We start from the raw sequence: 23,826 nt of genomic DNA on the forward strand, positions 1-23,826 counted from the left end.
ATTAGAAAAGGTATGACTTTACTTTGATGGACCTCCATCTAAAACCTGTAATGAAGGCTAAATAGGACAGTCTAAATAACCCTCAGAACTATTTCTTTGGAGTAAGAACCACTAAACTCACATCCCTTACAGAACTTATTAAACGTTGTTGCCTTAGAGAAGTCATTTGGCTTCACCCCCCTCCACCTATATTACAAAATAAACCACTTCCTGAAAATATTTTACTGAAGCAGCCACCTATAAAAGTGGAATTTGTAAATTTGACTTCAATCCCTTTACAAAGTGACGAATCCACTCCTTTGGACTAAAGCAAAATTGAGTAGAAAATCTGGCTAACGCAGAAAACTTGGCTTCATAGGCTGCAATAGACTTTATTCCTTGCTCTATATTTAGGAACTTATCTCTTTTCCTATCCCTCAAGGTTCAGAGAATATACTTTTCCATAAAAAAGTCAAAAAAGGCTGCATATGTCATAGATAGTGCCTCTGTTGGTCCACACTTAACATGAGACCACCACCACATTTTGGCATCTCTCTGAAATTGGTAGTCACAAACTTAACACCAAATTGCTCCTCTATATAAATCTTATGAAGCAACTCATGAAAATCAATATGGAAATCATAGGCATCCTCAAATTCAGTACCCCTGAAGACCTGAGGTTTCAACTTTATGAACTTAACAAAGAGATCATGTTGGTCACTAGTCATCAAGGAAATATGTTTATTCCTTAGGACACATTTATGTGGGGAGCCACATCAGCTGCATGCTTTACTCCCAAAATATGGGGTACTGGAGGCACTTGTCCCTGATCGGATAATCTGCCAAGATAGGTGAGAACCTGGTGGATCATCTATGGAGTAGGATGGAGTGATGCTTCTTTCTCATAAATCTTCTCATCCTCCACCTCAACATCCTCTCTAGCTACCTCATCGGCCGGTGGAGGGATCTTCTCTTTCTCTCACTAGCTTAGCATCTTGGCACTGTCCTAGTGGTCTTCTCCCACAACTTCTACTAAGGACTCTCATTGCTAATCCTCCTATAGCTACAACCCCAACGGCTGGCTCAGGTGCTGCTGTTGCTCGAGTTCTAACTATCTGCAAAAATAGAGTGAAGAAGGTCAGATATCAATTTTTATGACCTAGATACCAATTGGATTCAAGTAATAGCAGAAAAGAAAGAAGGAATAGAGTTTTCCTAAGGTCATGTAGCCTCTCGATGATAAGTAAATGTGTCTCTATACCATTTTGCAAGGTCTATTAAACCTGTCCTTGTGTGATGAGATCACCAAACCTTAAGTTCCGATAATAACTTTATCATGACCCAAAATGGTCCATGAGTGGCACCCACACTTATCCTACTAAGTGGGAGAATGAACGATACGAACCTCAACTTATATTAACTATTCAACTTATGAAATATGATAATAATGCAAAACTCAAACTTATGAAAGTAAGAAATAACACAATCCAGTGTTCTTATGATCTAAAAGTTGTCACATCAAGGACATTTAATCTTAAAGTATCAAGTCTAATGGTATCAAATAACAGATAGATAAATAAAATAGTATGTGTCCAAAAACTAAAGACATGATGCCATGACTAAGAGAATCCAATACGAGCTAGGAGGATATATCACTCTAGAAGCTGATATATTGGAGATTGTCTAGATCTGGGGGCGAGTCAAAGTAGATGGTGCACTTGATGTACTCCACAAAAATAAAACAAAGAAAAATACAAGTAGAGGTCAGAACAGGGCAACATGTACTGAGTAGGTATCATCGATCGACTCCAAATAGAAATCAATATGCATAAAGTAATAGCAGGAAATCAATTATAGAACTTAACATGTGGTAAACAATAATATCAAGATCAAGTGACAATACAACAAAATAATCACGTAACCAATCAACAATATCAACTGTATGTATGAGGACTCAAGCCTTCACACTACGCTCTTTTGGAAAATGAGTTATTTGAGATTGGGTAATACAAAGTCATTTTAATATGTTTTACTTTATTATTACCATGACATCATGTGACATCAAATCCAATAATATCGTGTCGGCTTGTGACACCCGATCTAAATATATCATATTGGATTATGGCATCATAACTGAATATATCATGTCGCCTCGTGGCACCTGATTCATAATAAAATTGATTCATCATTCTTTATTATTGTATTCCACTTCATTAACAATATTTCATCAAGCCTTCTTTATTCGAGAAATTACTTTTTATAGAACAAGTTCAACATTATGGAATTTACGGTCTTTGGGATTGCAGACCAATCACAACAACATATCAACCATCCAAACTATAATAATTAAATATATAGAAAATCTCACAAAACTACTCAATGACTATCAATCACTATTAAGAGTCTCTTTATAATATAAAATAAACCAGAATCTACCTCAACCAAAGAATCGGAATCAAGCAAGTTAATTGACCGGTGTTTTTCCTTTCTTCAATGCCTCAGAACATTTTCAATCTATCAAACATATAATATTCATAAGCAAATGATTTCATAGACACCCATGCTACTATGATCACGTTCCTATCTTGACTCCAATTATTATATCAAGTCTCATATTTTCTAAATTTCAAGCATAGGGTTAAGTTCTAATTCCTCTAAATATGTAAGGACCCGATCTAGGTCTAAGCCGTGACACGATAATTGGAATACGAGGGACCCCATCTAAGCCATCTTAGCATACATTGCATTCATAAGGTAAAGAACATGATAATAAGATATAAGCGTACGTCGAGACTCTCTTTCAAAAGTGAGATACCGGCTTTCATAAGAGGGAAAGATCACTCTGTCATGCAGCAGAGCAGTGTTCATCTAACTAGAAATATCATAAGAGAAGAAGAATCATAGCGTAGGGTCGACATAAACAATCGGTTAAAATAGTCTAATGAGAAAGCATCTGTTCACGTTCGTAGTTGCAATAAGTTTTCTTTTTTGTTTTGAGATTGGCTTGGTCTTCAGTCTACCCTAATGAAACCTAAAATCTCACTCCCTCGCTTTCTCCTTCTGATAGACTAGCAAGGGAGTGGGACTAAGGGATAGAATCAATCAACTAATGTCCGACTAGTTTATAATGTTGTCTAAACATTTCTCTAGTCTAGTCTTTGATAGGGGCTTAGGACAAGCTCCTATCTCACCCTAGTAAATGAAGAAACTCAAGTAGTCAACAAGAATAAAATTCATGTCCTCGATAGAATGAGAACTCACCAACTCCTTAAGAATCTAGGGCAACTCTAGCCACAAATAGAATAGTTGTGAGTGTCGTCCGTCCCTACTTTATAAGACAATATAGATAAAATATGAGTTAGTACATTTGAATGTACTAAGTATGTGAGATATGCATGAATAAGTAAGGTAACGTAAACAATATGCCATAAGATGCATGACCAATCATAATGAACATGAGTAAATCTTAAAACATTTGAAAACATATGAAACTCATGGTCAATGCATATCATAAAACTTCATCATATAAATCATAGTTTAACTTCAACTTGTGTGGGATTATACCTTTAATAGATATCTAAGACCATGCAAGCTATTACATGGAATCCGATGGAACCCTAATCGAGAAGGGGGAGGCTACCTTGACAGGGTATACTCTATCATGGTACTCATCCCATCTCAACTCAACTGTGCTATATGTGGATCCACTAGCTAGGCCATGAAGATAACCTATGCAGGCAATGTACTTTGGGACTTTATGTTGCTACTGGGATTCCTTTGTGTAACTAACTGCTTACCGAACTGAACCCACCTAAAAGTCCTCTCTGTGCTTAGTCAAATCCTAACAGAAACTCATAAAACCTGATCATAACATAATAGTGAAATATAGTAACTATCTATTAGTCCATCTTTATAAAACATTAGGAATAACTAATCAACTTAGTGATTCATAAGAATCCATAACTTCTGTGAGAACTGTACATATCACCATCTTTAACATAAATGTGTGAGAATTGGACTTATCACACCATAATTACTTCTTTGATCTTAACTTTGATCATCATAATAACTTTCATCATAAAATCATAATCTCAACTTTAAATCGTAGTAACTTTCATTGAAAATTATTAAACTCATGATCAACTCATATGATCATCTTTAACTTCCATAATTATAACTTGAAAGTAGATTTATGTATGGACATTCATAATTCAACTTAAAATCATGTAATTCATGTAGAAACATGCTTAAAATAATCATGAATAATAATTTAAAATGAAATAAAAACTAGATTCATAATTCAATTGAAATTTAGTGAAAACTTGAAAAAACATTGGGACTTCATGGGTGAAAGGAATCCACGAATCAATTCCCACATATATTTCTTGAATTCACTAAGAATTAAATAAGAAACCTTGTAAAAATATGAAAAACCTAGATTGAAATTGAAGAGAAACCTTGAGAGAATTATTTGATCTTGCCTCAGAGAAATTTTGAAGAATGAATTGAATATGAGGGGAATTTGAAGAATTGAATATATATAGACTTTGAACTTGTCCATAAAAGATTCTAGGTTTATGGAATTGAACTTGGAAAATGACATGACTACCCATCAGTAAATCTGAAACTTAACCCTGCGAGACATCCTTTTATGGATCATCGAAGGAATGATGAGTATTCAAGAGGACTCATCTTTTAGGTCAGAGGAATAGTTGTAAAATCAAGTCTCTAAAGTTTTGGAATGAGTCATTATTATGATTCGCCAACTCGCCTATGGATCGTAGACTTGGACCATCTTGCAAGTCTCAAAACCTGTAAATATGTAGGTCTTTGAAGTTCGAATACAAGCTATGTATACGACTCGTAAAGCTTTCTATGAACCATTCTGTCAAGTTGTAGACTTGACCTCGAGGGACCTTTGAAACTTACCCTCTGAAATCTATCTAAGAGTTGTGTCTACGGGTTTTCTATGGGTTTACGGGCCATCAGTTTGAGTTGTAGGATCTTTCTTTGAGGTTTGTCATGATCAATTAGCAAGACTCCCTCTACGACTAGTTGCTATAGATCGTAGAAACCTCTACATCTCATAGAGACGATCATAAACTTGGGTCCAGTCAATATTTTGAAGATTTCTCTTTGGTTTCCAACTTTTTGACTTTCGGGGTCTTACAAAATATCATAAGTATAATGATATTCATATAATAAAATACACCTAATATTTAATTTCAGTGATATAACATGGATTTGTGGCACTTTTAATGCTTTAAACTGAAGAATGAGCATGTCTTTTTAGTACTTGTTTGCATATTTGATGGAAGTTGTGCTTATTTTGCAGGAAACTAAGTTGGAGAGTTGGTTGAGAAATCACAGCACTAAAGGAATTGAAGTAAACAACTCGTTTGCATCCTTAAGGGTTGTCAAATGAAGTCATCAAGAAGAAGTGAAAGACTGAGGGTAAAGTGAAGAAGATGAGTCAGTTCTATGGCTCATTCATATTCCTACGAGTCGTAGAACACAATCGTAGCTTAAAGTTACTGATGATGAAGTCTACGACTCCAGTTGATGAGTCATCTTCAGAGTTATGAGCCGTAGAAAGCAGTCGTGAATAAGAAAAGTTCCTTAGTGCAATGTGAAGAATCATGAGCTGGGTCTACGACTATTTAGCATTGGTACTATCCATAGAAATGAACCATAGACCCGAACTGACTTAAAGTTTCGTATGTTCTCCAAATTCATATTTACTTAGGAATTTTTTTCTATAAATATATTTCTTAGATTTAGTTTATTTTATGCACATTTTTGGGTTTGAGAATAGAGATTGAACTACTTTTGGTCTTTTATTCTTGAATTTCGGTTTTTGTTATTGATATTTTACGTTCGAATTTTGTTGAAGATTTTGGATTCTTAAAGTCACTTTGTAAGTTCATGATTACTTTTAACATAAATATTATTGATTGGGATCAAGTAGTGATGAGTAGCTAATTCCACAACTAAGGTTGTGGGAACCATGAAGAATTAACAAGTAGAACTTAATAAAAAGTAATTCTTGAATAGTGTGCGTACATGTATTGTTTTTCCCTTGGTTTTAATTGCTTTTTAACGGTGGACAATGTTAGAACTCGCCTTATCCTTACTTTCCGGATCAAGGATGTAACGGATGGGGAAAATGATTAAACAACGAGATTTAGGGCTAATCATCCTCATCTAATTAGCTTGAACATATCAAGGGATAGCTAAATTTTGGATCATTGGTAAGGTTTAGTAAAGAATACACTCGTAGACGTATCAAGTTGCATAGTGAAATTCACTTATTTGCCGGGTCAAGGACTTAGGTGAAATTAACTTATAGATTCTACATGTAACACACTAGGAAATGATTAATAATAGAAAAGTCTACTTAGTAAGGATTCGTGGGTAACACATAAAACCCTAGTTTCACTTCATATTGATTTAAACCACATTAAACCGTTCTTTTGTTCGTTGATGCTTGTTATTTGATTTGTTCAATAGTTTTATAAAAATCCCCCATTTCTTTACGGAAATAAATTAATTACTAAAATAAATAATAAATGATTAATCTAAAGTCTAGACCATATTCCTAGTAGGATCGACCCTAACTTTCGTTAGGTTTTATATTTCATCAACGATCACTTTATACTTTTTTAGGGAGGTATAATTTGAGCGTATCAAATTTTGGCGCCATTGCCATGGAATTTGGATTTTAAATTAAGATTAATTTTTATTATTTGATTTGTAGTCATTATTTTCTTATTTTACATTATTTTTCTTTTTGTTTGTGCTAAAACGGGTTTTGATTCCTAGTGCATGCCCAATACGAGAAGTCAAGACATTCTCTTGATTCCATTCAATCCCAAATTTGAAAGTGCATTACGTAGGATGGAGAACAAACACAATAGCAATAAGGGACACGAACTTAGGGATGATGCAAAACATCTTTTAAAGCAACACGATAATACACCACAACATCCTCCGCAACATCAACTATAGAATGTCCTTAACAAACCACACATAACAAGATAACATCCTCTACCTAGACAACTCCCTGAATATGGTATATGGAACAACTATGGGGTCAAACCTGACACCATCAGAACTACGCGTCCTATCGTGTTATCTCTATTACCGTCGAAAACTAAGTTTAGCATCACAAGTGGGCTGATTCAAATTCTTCATAGTAGAGTACTATTTGCTGGATTACCATCCGAAGATTCACACACTCATCTCTAAAATATGGTGTACATTTGCCTGCGCATTTTTCCATTATCATTTACTGGCAAAGCTTTAATTTGGTTGTCCAAACTTCCATACAAATCCATCACAACTTAGGATGAATTATATAAGGCATTCGTAGAAAAGTATTTCCCATTGTCTAAGAAGTTGAAACTAACAGAAAGAATCAATAATTTCCAACAGTTGCTTGGAGAGTAAATTTGTGGAGCGTGGGAAAGATTTGTAAAGTATCTACGAAGTGTGCCAAATCATAGAATAGTAGATGAGTCACTTTTTGAGCTGTTCTACCATGAACTTGATGACAATGGAAAAGCTATCGCAGACACCATCATTGGCGGAGAATTTTTGGCCAACACCTTCCAAGAGGCCTCAGAGAGACTTGATTGTGTTACAAAGACAACCAAGATTAGAGCACTAGGGACAAAAAAACATGAAAAAAGCTCTCTGTTCGCATAAATCAAAGTCCCAACATACAAAATAAAGAGGTACTACAAGAGCTTTCTCAATTAAAAACTGAAATCAAGCTAATATTTAAAAACATGGGACTAGAGAAAATCAATGCAATCGACAATCAAGGTAGGGCATCAAGTTATGAAGATTGTGGATATGAGAAAGATGCTTACTATGCAAATGATCAAATAGGGAGTTTTGGACTAACACCCAAGCATCCAATCAAGATTCTTGGTGCCAAGGTCAAGGAAATCAAGGTCAAAACTATAACAACTTCAATCGAGAGGGCTACTACAACCGCGACAATAACTACAATCATGAAGGACACTATAATTACAAGAACAATTATAATTGTAATGGATACAATGATTGCAACCACAGGCAAGACATAGAAGGTAATTTGAGAATGAGAGATAACAACAATAGTGGTGCATACAACCCTCCCAAAAATTGAGATGGGGGATCTGGACTTACGAGAATTGAAGACCTGATGACTAAGATGATGAAAAAGTATGATGCAGCAGAGGATAATCTTAAGGAAATACACAATGATATTTTCGAAATGAATCAAAAAGTTGAATCACACTCTACATCCATAAAGCTTATTAAGTAACAATTGGGGCAAATTTTGTCATCTTTGAATCCACGCCAGAAAGGAACTCTCCCAAGTAGTACAATTTAAAATCCAAAGAATGACCGATAATGCGTGGCTGGGACTACCTAAAGTGGCATTCAAACAGTAGATCCACCTATGCCATAACTTGAGGATGATACACAAGGTGTGGCTGTTAGTGAGGATTAAATAAAAAGCAAAATCGAGGAAGAAGTAGTAGGTGAAGAGCTAAGCACCAAACAACCTGAAAAAAGAGATACAAAGCATGGTGAGAATGCAGGCAATGCAAAAGACGTTGCTCCAACCCCAATTCTAATTCCAAGACATCCTCCACCTTTTCCACTAAGATTGAAGAAGAAGGCCAAAGATAGAAAGTTCCTTAAGCTTATTACTATGTTGAAACAATTTTTGGTGAATGTTCCTTTGATAGAGGCACTGGAAAAAATGTCAGGATATGCCAAGTTTATGAAGGATATCGCCACAAAGAAAAGAATAGTAGGCTTTGAACCGGCTGATAACTTGCATTATTGTAGAGCAATCGCCACTCGCTTTATCGCTCCAAAGAAAGATGAACCAGACACATTCACCATACCATGTACCATTGGGGTGTCTAATTTTGCAAAAGTATTGTGCGACTTAGGTGCTAGAGTTAACTTGATACCGCTAGTAGTGTTTTGACAATTGGTCTTAGAAGCCCCCAAAATCGATGTCAATGTGGCTCTTGATGGAAGATCGTACTATGAAGAAGCTCGTGGGCATCATTTATGATATTCTAGTGAAGGTCGAATCATTCATATTCCCTGCTGACTTCGTAATTCTTGATTGCGAGGTACACTTTGATATTTCTATTATTTTTGGTAGACCATTCTTGGAAACTGGACATGCTTTGGTATACATGGAAACTACGAAGCTAAAGTTTTGACTAAACAATGAAGAGGTAATCTTTGATGTATGCTAAGCAATAAAGCATCATAATGATCTATGAGTTATTTCCGTGATTAATATTGTCGGTAATTTGTAACCAAAAATACCTTTTGAATAGAGGTTGGGTGTTAAATCTCTAGCTGCTGTCATCATGAACATTGATAAACATCATGTTGGAGAGTATGATGAGTTAGTTTGTGCACTAAATGGCCTTGGGACTTTCAATTATAGACCAAAGAGACTCAACTTAGACTTGAAGAATAGAGCAACTCCACCCACAAAACCATCCATTGAGGAACCTCCAACTTTGGTTCTCAAAGCACTGCCATCTCACTTGCAATATGCATTCTTGGGACCCAATAACACGTTGCCGGTCATAATAGCTGTTGATCTTCACCAAAACCAAGTGGAAGCACTTACATCAATCATTAGGCATTTTAAAAGAGAAATATAATAGTACATAGATGATATCATAGGCATACCACCAGGCATATGTACTCACAAAATCCAACTCATACTAGATTTCAAACCAACCATTGAACACCAATGGCGTCTCAACCCACCTATGTAAGAGTTAGTCAAAAAGGAGATCATCAAGTGGTTAGATGCTGGAGTTGTGTATCCAATCACAGATAGTAATTGGGTAAGTCCTGTCTAATGTGTGCCAAAAAAGAGAGGTATTATGGTGGTGTCAAATGCAAAGACCGAGCTCATTCTAATGAGGCCTATCACTGGTTGGAGGGTATGTATAGATTATCGCAAGCTAACTCATGGAAAGAAAAAAATCACTTTCCAATGCCTTTCATGGATCAAATGCTAGATGGTTTCATTGGCAAAGGATAGTACTATTTTCTTGATGGATATTCGGGTTACAATCAAATTTTCATAACACCTAAAGACCAAGAAAAGACCACATTCACATGCCCATATGGGACCTTCGCCTTCAAAAGGATACCTTTCGGATTGTGTAATGCACCGATGACCTTTCAATGTTGTATGATATCTATGTTTTCAAATATGGTAGCAGATATAATCAAAGTTTTCATGGATGATTTTTTAGTGGTTGGTGACTCATTCGATGATTGTTTTGATCATCTCCAAGATGTACTAAAAAGGTGTGAAGAGTGCAACCTTGTGCTCAAGTAGAAGAAGTGTAACTTTATGGTGATAGAGGGCATAGTGCTGGGTCATAAGATTTCAAACAAAGGCATTGAGGTAGATAAAGCAAAGATTGAGGTTATCGTAAAGTTACCCACTCCCATCTCCATCAAAGGAATTCAAAGTTTCTTAGGATGCGCCGCGCTGAATTTTATCGTCTTTTCATCAAAGACTTCTCCAAAATAGTTCATCCTTAATGAAAATTACTAGAGAAGGAGACAAAGTTTGTTTTTGATGAGGCTTGTCTAAAAGCTTTTGAGGAGTTGAAGAAAAGGTTGGTATCGGCTCCAATCATCATTGCACTAGATTGGGAGAAGCCGTTTGAAATTATGTGTGATGCAAGTGGAGTAAGAGTTAGCATAGTATTAGCACAAAGGAGCGAGAAGATTCTACATCCAATATACTATGCTAGAAAAGCTCTTAATATTGCTCAAATAAACTACACCATGACCGAAAAGGAGTTTATTGCCGTTATGTTCGCTTTTAAGAAGTTTAGATCCTACTTATTGGGCACCAAAGTCATTGTACACACAAACCATGCAGCATTGAGATATCTCATGACAAAGAAGGATGCTAAGCCGAGACTTATTCATTGGGTATTATTGTTACAAGAGTTTGACTTCGAAGTGAAAGATTGAAAAGGGAAAGAAAACCAAGTTGCGGACCATCTCTCTAGCCTTGAAGAAGAGAAGATGTTAAAGTTAGACGATGAAGTTGAGATAAATGATACCTTTCCAGATGAACAAGAATTGGCAGCATCACATGACTTAATTCCACGGTTTGCTAATGTTGCTAACTACTTGATAAGTGATATAATGCCACCCGACTTGAATGTTTACCAACGCCGCAAGTTCATGTACGATGTGAAGAAGTTTATTTGGGCAGAACCATGCTTGTTCCGTGTTTGTGACAATGGTATTATTCATCACTGTGTACCCAATGTCAAGATGATGAGTATTTTGGACACGCCATTCGTCGCCCATTGGAGGTCATCATAGTGGTATCCGAACAACCTACAAAATTTTGAATATTGGTACTACTGGCCAACAATTCATCAAGAAGCTCATAATTTTGCCAAATCTTGTGATCATTGTCAAAGGGAAGGATGAATTTCAAGGAAACATGAACTCCCACTTACTCCTATTCTAGTCATTAAATTGTTCTACAAATGGGGAGTTGACTTCATGGGGACTTTTGTGAGTTCAAGTGGAATGAAGTACATCCTTACTACTTTTGATTACGTGTCTAAATAGGTAGAAGCTATCATGCTTCCCAATAATGAGGCAAGAAGTGTCACTGCCTTCCTCAAGAGAAATATCTTCTAAAGATTTGGTACACCAAGAAAAATAATCATCGATGGAGGTTCCCATTTTTACAATCGATTGTTCAAAGTGTTACTTGAAAAGTATGGGGTTTGGCATATTGTAGCAACTCCTTATTATCCATAAAATAGTGGACAAGTTGAAGTCTCCAATTGAGAAATCAAGCAAATACTTGTAAAGACAGTGGGCGAATGCAATGCTCTATAGGCTTACCGTACTACATTCAAGACTCTCATAGGTTTGTCACCTTATCAACTTGTCTTTGGGAAGTCTGTCATTTGTTCATAGAGTTGGAACACAAGGCTATGTGGGCGTTGAAGAAATTGGATATGGATTGGGATGCCACATCTAAGACAAGGACGAATCAAATAAATGAGCTTGATGAGTTTCGCCTCAATGCATATGAGAGCGCAGTCTTGTACAAAGAGTGAATGAAGAAGTATCACGACCAAAAGATTGGAAAGAGAACATATGTGCATGGAGACTTAGTCCTTCTTTGCAACTCAAGGATGCATTTATTTCCTGGAAAACTCAAGTCAAAATGGTTAGGACCACTTAGAGTGAGTCAAGTCTTTGCATATGGTGTAGTCGAGCTAGATAAGAAGGATGGTACAAAGTTCAAATTTAATGGTCAATGAATAAAAGTATACATGGGAATAGAGGATGAAATCAAAACACTAGAAGCATGGAATCTTAGTGAAGTTTGAGTAATTAAGCTTATTTACATCGTGCCACGACATTAAATCAAGTGCTACTTGGGAGGTAACCCAATTTACTTTGTTATTCATTTAGTCTATTTTATTTTTGTCTCTCTCTATTCCCACTTGTTAGTTTTTAGGATAGCATAGACTTTGTTAGGGTCCATGTCAAATTAGAGTCACAAAAAGCATAAAACAATAGGCCAAAGATTGAGTATGTGCCCTGGTTGAATTGAAAATACTGGAAACTAAAAAGGACTCAGAAAGACACACGAGTCATTTTTACGGGTCGTAGAAACGTCTACGGCTCATAAACTTGACTCATCAAATGCCTGATTCAAAACATGATGTATCTTTAAGTCTACGAGTGTACTCTACGATCCGTAGAACATTCTATGACCCGTAGCCTACACTCGTGGACTCCAGATATGTTTTCTTTCATTAAGTCTAAGTGTTAAGGCAATATAAGAAGTGATTTTATGAATCATAATACTATTACAACTTGTAACTAGCCATTTTTGTGGACTTAGTACGCTAACCAACCCGACTCGTGATAAATGAAATAAAAGAGGGGAATTTCAAAAAATCAGTTCAAATCTTTTTTCTTATACATCAACCCACCATTGTTCACCTTCCTCCCAAAAAACCTCTCCAATTCTCATCTTTTCCAAATGCACTAAAACATCCATCTCCCCCATTGAAGCCCCAACAACTCAGTTTCCTAAGCCCTTCACTGTGTCAAAAGTCTCAGCACAAAATTAAGACTCCAAGGATCAAATCTTCAAGTGTGGTAAGTAAATCTCCCTTTGCTATTATGTATAGAACATGTGCTACTCCACTGCATAGTGTAGAGGAACCACAATGATTAGTTAGGATGATTATAGGGTTTTTGTAATTTTGAATTCCATTTATTGAATTGGTTGTGTGAATTAGGAAACTGGAAAGATACTAAATTTACTATTATAATCAATGAAAAAAGGAATGGTTGGAGATGTTGAATTCAGTAGTGTGTTGTCTTTGTGAAGGAACACTGAACTAGAGAGTTTTTTAGCTGGGGTTTTCTATGATTCATAGTTCATTCTACGGGTCGTACTTACCCCTCGTAAACAACAGACCTCATGGTCAGTGGTTCCACTTTCATAAGCCACAACTTTTATGAGACTAATTACGAGTGAACTTACCTTGTTGAACTGCTTTGTGAATTGGGGGTATTGGTTATTTGATGAAATTGTGTTTATAATTCAATAGACTGAACAAGTGAGGATTTTTTTGAACTTGTTGAACTACATTTGTAAGGAAATCACTAAAATTGTAGAGTTTCAGATGAGGAGATTCTACGATTTGTAGATCATTCTACGAGTCTTAGTTACCTCTTGTAAATAAGACCTCAAGATCCGTGGTTAAGTCCTCACGACAAACAAGTGTTACAAGTCTAATTATGGGTCGTAGGATCTTCCATGGCTCGTAAATTAGACTCGTCAAAATAAAATGATAAAAATTCCAGTATCTAAGTGTTTAGATGCTCAACTTACATGAGTACATCCTATGAGTCATGGACTTGTATACAACCCGTAGGATTGACTCATAAGAATCAAGTACAAAAACTCTGGTGGCACAGACTGACGTTTATGAATGACCTTACAAGCCGAAGAAAATTCTACGAGCCATACGGTTTATTTATACATAAGATTCAGAGACTAAAAACTATAGGTCTGAGTCTATGGGTTGGTTCTACGAGTCATAGACTCTTCTACGGCCCATAAATACCCCCTCGTAGAACCAAAAAAATAGTTATTTCCCAATTAATTTTTTTTCTTTATTTTTTTTCTTGTTTTTCTTGTTATGTTTATGCACTTAATCCTACTCCATAGGTACAATACCTCCTAAACAAACCTCAAAGAAAGGTGGTGGGAAGAATAAACCTTTAAGAAAGGAAGCCACATAAATTTTAAAGCGACGCATATGGGATGCGTCAATAGACACCAAACCTAGTACTTCTAAAGATGAGTCCTCTCATGACTTAGAAACACCCTTGGTGAGGAAATCCAAACAAATCATCCTGGTGTCGAAACAAAGCGGAGGCTCTTCCCCTCCGCATACGTCAGTAACATTAACTCCCCCCATTCTGAAGAGGAGGATTCAATAAAGGCAGAATAGAGCGATGATAACTTAGTACCCTAATTCGATTCAGGCTCTGTATCCCTCATGGGAAAATTGATGCTTGAGCGTCCCTCAATGCCAGTACACATAGGAGGACAACCGAAGCAGTGGTGTGTTCCAGGGCTACTTAACTTCTATAGAATGGGGCAAGAGAGGAATGATCAAAAAATTTATGAAGATCCATTACTGAGGAGCCATGGATGATCATAACTGGGTTAGAGGAAGTCTCATAGATTCATGATTTATTTCATTGCCACATACTAGAGTGGATGGCAGAGCACCCTAGGAGTTACAACAATAATATGGTATGTGAGTTCTATGCTTCTTATGAGAAACAATCAAACAAATGGTTCTTTCTAAGGCAAATGAGATGGAGCAGCTGATTCTCTTAACCACGCTGGTTCGAGAGATCCTAGTTAGTTTATTATAAGAGATCGTCCAAAAGGTCCTCTATGGCACAAACTTTCCACCGGTAGCCTCAACAATTGAGTTTGATCAGAAAATAAAAGTGGTGTGTGATAAAAATACTATGAGAGACCCGATGCAACATGGAGAGATACTTAGATGGGTAGCGGGATATATAGCTAAGCATGGCATAGAAGTGTATTGGGTATCACACTGGACGCCAATCAAGAAAGAATCATTAAACTTTATGGAAAAGTTTTGGTGGGCCATTGTCTGATTATGACTTTGCCCGACAAATGCAGAAAACTATTTGACTTTGGATCGAGCTGTGATTGTGGCCAACTTGATAGCTGGATATGAGGTCAATTGTATAAAGATCATCATTTCTGAGATTCATGAGCGGGCTATTCGGCGGAACAACACAATACCTTTTTCCTACCTTGTATTTGCACTATGCCGAGATGCCATAGTTCTATTGATTGCAGGGGTCAACCCACTGATTAGAGTGAATAAGAATATAAAACCTGGTCTTACTAAAGATGATACAAACCTGGTTGGATAATATCATGCTCCCTATCCGGAATTGCAGCTACCTGAGTTTGAGACTATTCAGCAGACTGTGCAGGTTGATTTGGCAGCTACTCCAGACCTCGAAACACCACCCATGGAGCCATCAGAGGCTTCCTCAACCGCCTTAGCAGTTCCATCTACGAGTATGCCATATCCACAACACATAGGATTGGTCATCATCTCTACCAAAAACATACACACCTCGATGCAGCAGAAGGCATAACTGAGGCCTAATTAGTTCAGCTGATCCAGCAGCTCAATCCATAGCTCTAAAAATCCAAACTGAGGCCTAATTAGGTCAGTTGATTTAGCAAAGTTTGAAGTTGTATTAGCTGATCAAGAGCGACAGATTCAGGCTTGTATTGATGTTTTTAAGCTGAGGATAAATACGAGATTACAGTCCTTTTCCAATTTTGACATTGATGCCATTCATAGTGATCTTGGAGTACTACATGCGGAGGTCATATCTTTTTTTACACCAACCTCTATACTATTCGCTTTGCCTATCGTTCAGCCACCATACTTGTTTGATCTATTTGTAGATAATGATATAGAGAAAGAAAGAGAAAAATGACCCTATACTGATGATGAATCTTTTGAAATGGATGGGGAAAGGAGAAGAAAAAAGAAGGAACACCATGATATTGAGGAGGCCACTTAGGCATCTAGAATGACCTAGGAGATATGGTGAGAGGAGGAGAGGCAATATTCTATTGGAGCTTTAAGCTCACGTGTTGACACTCATGATGATAATGTACAGACAACCATGTTACCACATGCTGCAACACCAGGATCCACACCTATAGACCCGGATGCCACCATATAGACTTCAACACTTATGCACCATATGTTCTTTTTTCTTCTGCCCAGAACTTATTACTTTTTGTTGTATTGCATTGAGGATAATGAAAGGCTTTTCTAAGTAGGGGTGATGTGGTTATGAATTCATGAGTATCTATGAAAATTTTGAGTACCCTAGACACTCAATTAATCCTTGGAGTTTTCTTGCCTGTGTTCGAAGAAAGATCAGATGCGCCAACTTTGCTCTTCGCATATTTTCATGAATCATTGGACAATGTTTGTGATGTGAATCAAGGCTGGATATAACTGATTTCTATTGAATTATCCCTAATTTCTATAATAATATTTATCAGAATTGCTAGTTGTAATAGATCCACAAGGGAGAAAAAGGCTAAGCTTCCCCTCTGTTGTCTCGCACACCAAGGCAAAAAGAGATTCAATAGTCTGCTGGGGAACCGGAATCTAAGCATACCAAGACTCTGGATAAGGACCCATAGGACATGTTTAATATATGTTGAACTGACATGTTTAGGATGTAAATGTGAAATAAGAGTAGGGATCTATTGCATTATGGCTAGAAGGTTTAAACGAAAATAAATAGACCTCTCCAAAATATACTTGAATTGTTGTGACTGCTTCTTTGATATATTAACTATGTAGGATCTTTGTGTGACATGATGTAAACTGGTATGATAACATATGACTTAGACTGCAACATGAACCAAAGATTGATAATTGACGATGAAACTTGATGCCAAGTGTGTGTAAGGTATTTGTGTGTTCGGACTATTTTTGTCATTCTAAAACTTTCTCCATTGATCATACTGTGATAATTGAATTGTTGATTAGGAAAGGATCATAGTCCATCTTTGAATTAGTCCAATAATCCTTAAAAGAGCCAACTGGACATTGTTTTACCCTTTGAACCAAAGATATAAGCTTTTAAAAAACCTTTTTGATCAAATAAATGTGTGTTTCAAATTTCCCTAATCCTTATGTAATCTATTGTTTTGTCCCTGGTCCATCCTAGGATAATGCGCAACTCAACTCAGGCCAAAATCCTAAGTTGAGGATGGCTACTATGAGAGGAAAGCAATAATAGAAGGGGTATGAGAAAAGAAATGCAGGAAAAGAAAAGGTTTGAAAAGAGATGTGTGAAAAGAAAGAAAAAAATATTTTGGCTAAGAAGAATAAATGGTTTAGCAATATTTGGCAATGAAAAGTACAAAGCATAAGAAAAATGTTGTGAAACGAACAAACAAAAGTCACACCTAAGGCAAAAGCAAAAAGCAGAGAAAAAGAGTGAAACAAATTGTGGGTTGTAAGATGTGGACTCAAGGGTAATGCAGTGTTTGAGGAGGGAAGAAAATCACTAAAATGAAATGTACCACACCTGTCCCTGAGTCTACGTTACTAGGCAAAAAAGTTCTATAGTGATCCTAATTCAACGGGCTCAAGAGTCTAATTTTGAAAATAATGGCAAGCCTATGGTATTATGTATAAAAATCTAAATTTGTTTTGTGAGTGTGAGTGATTCCCATGTCCCTGAATTTAAAGAAATATTTGCAAATATGAGTGAAAAAGAGACTTCTTTCCAGTGAAGGCACAAGTGGCATTGTCTAAATAGTCATAAAAATGGTGAATAATGTTTTTGGGATGTGAATTTGTCTATTGGTGTTGAAGTGTCTAATATTGATCCATATAAGTTAGTTTGATTTGACATAATGGTTGCAATAGGATCATTGATGGAAATTGGAATGGGTCAAGAGTTAATAGCCTTTGATTGTTATCCATTCTTAATATTGTTCTGCATTGTGTCATATTAGTGTTTTAGTATTGTAGTGTAGCTTGAGGACAAGCAACCATTTTAAGTTGAGGGTGTTGATGTACCATGGATTTATGGTACTTTTAGTGCTTTAAACTGAAGAATGAGCATGGTTTTTTAGTACTTTTAGAATATTTGATGGTAGTTGTGCTTATTTTGTAGGAAAGTAAATCGGAGAATTGGTTGAGAAATCATAGAACTGAAGGAAGGAATTTTGGGGGTTTATGACCTCATCCTACAACTCCTCTTTCTTTAAACGGGTCGTAGATATCAATCGTCCAAAAACAGAAAAGAAAAATAAAAGTTGAACTGAACATTACGAATGAAGTAAATGACTCATTTTCAGCCTTACGGGTTGTCAAGTGAAGTCGTTAAGAAGAAGTGAAAGACTGAGGGCAAAGTAAAGAAGACGAGTCAGTTTTATGGCTCGTTCATATTCATACGAGTCTTAGAACACACTCGTAGCTTGAAGTTACTGATGATAAAGTCTACTACTCTAGTTGAATAGTTGTCCTCAGAGTTACAAGCCGTAGAAAGCGGCCGTGAAGAAGAAGAGTTCCTCAGTGCAATATGAAGAATTATGAGTTGGGTCTACGACTCATCAGAGTTGGTATGATCCTTAGAAACAAGCGGTAGACCCGAACTGACTTAGAGTTTCCTATGCTATCCAAATTCATATTTACTTAGGATTTTTTTGTCACACTTCTTAGATTTAGTTTATTTTATGCATATTTTTGGGTTTGAAAATAGAGCTTGAACTACTTTTGGGCTTTTATTCTTTAATTTTGATTTTTGTTATCCATATTTTACATTCGGATTTTATTGAAGATTTTGGATTCTTAAAGTTAATTGTAAGTTCATGATCACTTTCAAAATAAATATTATTTATTGGGATCTCATAGTTATGAGTAGCTAATTCCACAACTATGGTTGTGGGAATCATGAAGAGTTAACGATGTAAAAGTTAATAAAAAGTAATTTTTGAATAGTGTGAAAGCATGTATTGTTTTTCCCTTCATTTTGATTGCTTTTTAATGGTGGCCAATGTTAGAACTCACATTATCCTTACTTGTCGGATCAAGGAGGTAATAGATAAAAAAAGGGATTAAACAACGAGATTTGGGGCTAATCATCCTCACTAATTAGATTTGAACGGATCAAGGGATAGCTAAATCTGAGATCATGGTAAGGGTTAGTAAAACATACACTCATAGACTAATCAAGTTGCATAGTGAAATTCACTTATTTACCGGATTAAGGACATAGGTGAAATTAACTTACCGATTCTATATATAACATACTAGGAAAGGGTTACTAATAGAAAAGTCTACTTGGTTAAGGATTCGTGGGGAACACATAAAACTCTTGTTTTACTTTATATTGATTTAAACCACTTTAAACAGTGCGTTTGTTCGTTGATGCCTGTTATTTGATCTGTTCGTCAGTTTTATAAAACTCCCCCTTTTTTTTCAGAAATAAATTTATTACTAAAGTAATTAATAAATGATTAATCTAAAGTCTAGACCATATTCCTCGTGGGATCGACCCTAACCTTTGTTAGGTTTTATATTTGATCAACGATCGCTTTATACATCTTTAGGAAGGTGTAATTTGTGCGTATCAGTAACAACCCAAATTTGGGTGTGATGTGATTTATCCGTTCCCACCAGAAAAGTTAACCTAAACTGAATAATAATGAAATAAAATGCAAAAATAGTTTAATACAGATAGATAATAGACAAAAGTGGAAATCTTAGTCAATTATAAAATCTCCAAGAACTGGTTGTCACATGTACAAGCCTCTAAATACAACAATACTAAAATTAATACAAGTTTCAAATCTTTTTCTCTTGAATAGAACAAAGTAAAAGTAAAGAGGAGCAAGATAGATCGTCGTCATCAATAGGTACCTCTCAAGTCTTCTATAATAATCCTCGGATGAACAAAAGAAAACTAGTCACTTTTTGGGCTTAGAACCTACACAAGTGTAGTTACCAATGAGTGAGTATCAACAATGCGGTACCCAACAATTAAACAACTAAGACTAAGCAAAGCTAATAGAATGCAAGAACTTATATCATACCAACCGAACCCCTCAGACTACAACCTGCATAGAAACCAGCTCAGTCTAAAAGATCTAACAGCATGAGTATATATATATATATATATATATATATATATATATATATATATATATATATCACCAATAAAAGAACTCAAGTCTCAGTCAAATCACACCAATCAATAGTATAAATCATAGGAATATCAGGGGTAAATACAGTCCACAAATGGCAAAATATGTATAATGCAATGTAGTGTAATACAATGTCACGTATAGTGATACATGCGAAGAAAGTTGATACCTTTAACTACTTAGGAACTAGGTTCTCAAATTGGATAATTGCAAAACACAAACAAGTTAAGAACACAAGATTTTCTAGTGGAAAAACCTCCTCACTCAAGGAGTGACAACAACACTTTCAATTTTCTTTAAAACTCAAATTTTATGATCACAACTATGAATCAAAGGAACTAACTTTAGTACCTAAAATACACACAAACAATTTGCTAGAACTGTTTCAACTACTCTCACTCTAACAAGAAGTCAAACTCACTTCTTGTAACAAGACTCTAAAAAAAACTTAACTAAGCTAACTCTGCTTGCTTGACAAAAACTGCCTTTGAATGAATTGCTCCTATGCCTTTAATATGATTGATTCTCATGCGTGAAAAGGGTGATATAACATTGTATGTCGTCATTCCTTATATAGACATTGGAATACCTTCCTTATCCTACTTGAACATGGCCTCTGAATTCTAAATGAAATAAGGAAATAAACCTTTTCCTACTTGAATATGAAAATAAGGAAATAACTTTTTTCCTTTTCTAGTCCAATTACGCTTTTGCATCATCAAAACCTTGTAGGAATAGGATTCACTTTAATTGTAATCTTCAATTTCCCCCTTTTTGATGATGGCAAATACACATATTTTTCATTCAACCTCAAGTTTAGTTTTGTTTTGCTCATCATGCCTGCACACATATTTGCTCATCCTGCATGCACACATATTGCTCACTCCTTCCCCTTTTTGACATCATTAAAAACACAAGATCATAGCAAAAAATATAATATAAGCAGAAAAAATAGAACAAGCATCCCATGAACAAAAACATAGATAAAAGCCTTGAAAGCATCCAACCTGTCCCTGTAGGCATAATAAGAAGCCACAGTGTGGCCCTAATAAAACAACAGTCATAATATTTACACAAAAACTTGAAAATGTCTTGAACTAAGAACCAGAGACACTAAAACTAGGAAATAACAGGGGTAAAAAGATAGACATCATGAGGAGGGCTTGGGCTTTAGAATCAAGTCTATCAAATACTGAATTTTCTACATATGTTTTGCCTGAAGATCTATCATTTCAGTCTTTAGGGTACCCACTTGAGCTTGCGAGGCTGCTAAGTACTCCTTCAACCTGAAATTCTCTTCTTTCAGCTGAGTGATCTCTTTCATGGCCTTTTTTAAGTCTAGCAAGGATTGTGTCATTGTACTGGAACTTTTCTTCCTAGGAAGAGGAGCAGATGCACAATCACACTCCTCCAAGGTAGTAGGAGTAATCCTGTCATTTTTAGTCCCTACTATGCCCTTCCCAAGTTTGACCCCAAAATGCTTGAACACTTCAGTCAGAAAAAATCCATAAGCTAGGCCATGTGGTCCAGTCTTAGGAGCTATGACCCTGGCCATGTGTTTGATCATGAAAGCTGGAAATTTTATCTTCTCATTCAGGTCAAGAGCATTCATTATCCCTATGTTCCTGATGCTGGCCTCATGTATCCTCCCACCCCTGGGTAAGACCTCCTTATTTATAATTTCAAACAGGAGTTTATGATGAGGAGTCATCTTACCTTTAAGCATCTTCCTAGCTATCTTTTTTCTTTCCCTGAGTAAACTTACTAGTCAGCATACAACCTTCATCATGTTTCCAAACATATTCCACCAACCCTTCTGAAGGATTGCCCAGAATCTCTCTTAATTTAACACAGTAAAAAACTATCTCCACCCCATTAACTCTACTACTCACTTTTAAGTCATCAAACAGTTTCAAATTGACATGAAATTCCACTACCTTCTCTTTGTATAATACTGGCATAGAAACACTAAAAAAATGTTCTCAACCCTAAAACCTAAGTTTATCAACCAATTTTAAAATAAAAGGATTTTTCATTACTTCATCGTACATGACCCTGCCTTTAAGAAATGCTTGAGTGGCTAGTAAGTGTGAGCACTAAGGCACATAAATTTCTCATAATTGTTATTTTTCCCAGCCTGAGGGGTGCATACCTCCTCTTCATCAATCTCATCATTAATATTAATAGGTTCATCATCATCCCCTACTTTTCGTTTTCCTTTGGATAACCTAGCCCTAGGCATAACAACTCTTTTTCTAGTGAATGGAACCCTGGAAGGAAGAGACAAAAAAGGTATGAAGGTTTTAGATAGAGGTTTATTAGATGGTTGAAGTACCTATTTCTTTGTGGTTCCCAGGATTGGAACTGAGATGGCTTGCGTGCATTAAGGGTTTAGGATAATATTACCATCACTGTCGATTTCAACTTCGGCAGGAGACTGAGGTTTGGAAGTGGTTGGAGATGGAACGTCTTCTTATATTTCATCAGAGGACTATGAGTAGTTTAGGGAGTCAAATTTATAAGTGTGGGAGAATGTTGTGGTGAGGTAGGGATAGGTGATAAAGATCTGGGGACGAAAAAAGAAAGTGTTGGTGATGGTGAATGAGTGAGTCGTTCCCCTAAGTGGTATACTTAGTCTTGTTCATCATCAGAGTAGCTTACAAGAGGAATGAGTAAAAAAGCCATGGAAGCAGTGATTGATTTTTTTTAGAAGAGAATCTTTTGAGTTTTCTTGATTTTGGAGTTTAGAGAAAGTGTGATGCAGATGAGTTATTTTATGTATGATCGAGAAGAAGATGAATGGTTTATGTCAGAGAGTGTGTTTTGGGACTTATTTTGAAATAACAATTGGCAGGATTTTGAAAGAAAAGCAATCATTTAGGAGCAGGCTGTTGTATTTTCCCGCTTTCTTATTTAATACTCTAGGGAACAACTTTGGGGATCCGGTTCTCAATAGCAAGACAATGACTTGTATTGTATAAAAATTAGATTATTTTTTAGAAGGATTGTGCGTACCTGATGGATCAGATCCTTCAATGCTTTCCTATAGTTTTTGTCTAGGTCCAGCTTCTGCACTCTTTGCTAGAGTTGGTTTATCATCCCCTATGCCAATTGATTTTTTTTCAAAATCTTCCCTTCCAAGTGCTTTGGTGAAGATATTAGCTATCTGGTCATCATTCCCATAGTGTATCATTTTGATTTACCCCTTCTCAATACAATCTTTGAGGAAGTGGTATCTTACATCAATGCGCTTAGTTATTATATGCTGGACCAGAGCTTTTTTCCATGTTGACAGTAATTGTGTTGTCACGAAAGATGGGAATACACCCATATTAACTCCAAAGTTTCTCAGCTGCTTTTTAATCCACAACAATTGAGAGCAACAAGAGACAACAACTACATACTTAACTTCAATAATTAATAATGCCATCAAATTTTATTTCTTTGTTGCCTAAGAGACAAGACAAGGACCTGGG

At 36.1% G+C, this 23,826-nt stretch overlaps 1 pseudogene; it reads left to right on the top strand.

Annotated features, from left to right (window-relative positions):
- The first annotated feature begins 7,534 nt into the window (after positions 1–7,534).
- LOC129875676 (uncharacterized) lies at positions 7,535–15,753 on the top strand (annotated as a pseudogene).
- Positions 15,754–23,826: the final 8,073 nt, after the last annotated feature.

This window comes from Solanum dulcamara, chromosome 12 (assembly GCF_947179165.1).
Source record: "Solanum dulcamara chromosome 12, daSolDulc1.2, whole genome shotgun sequence".
In the NCBI taxonomy this organism is placed as follows: domain Eukaryota; kingdom Viridiplantae; phylum Streptophyta; class Magnoliopsida; order Solanales; family Solanaceae; genus Solanum; species Solanum dulcamara.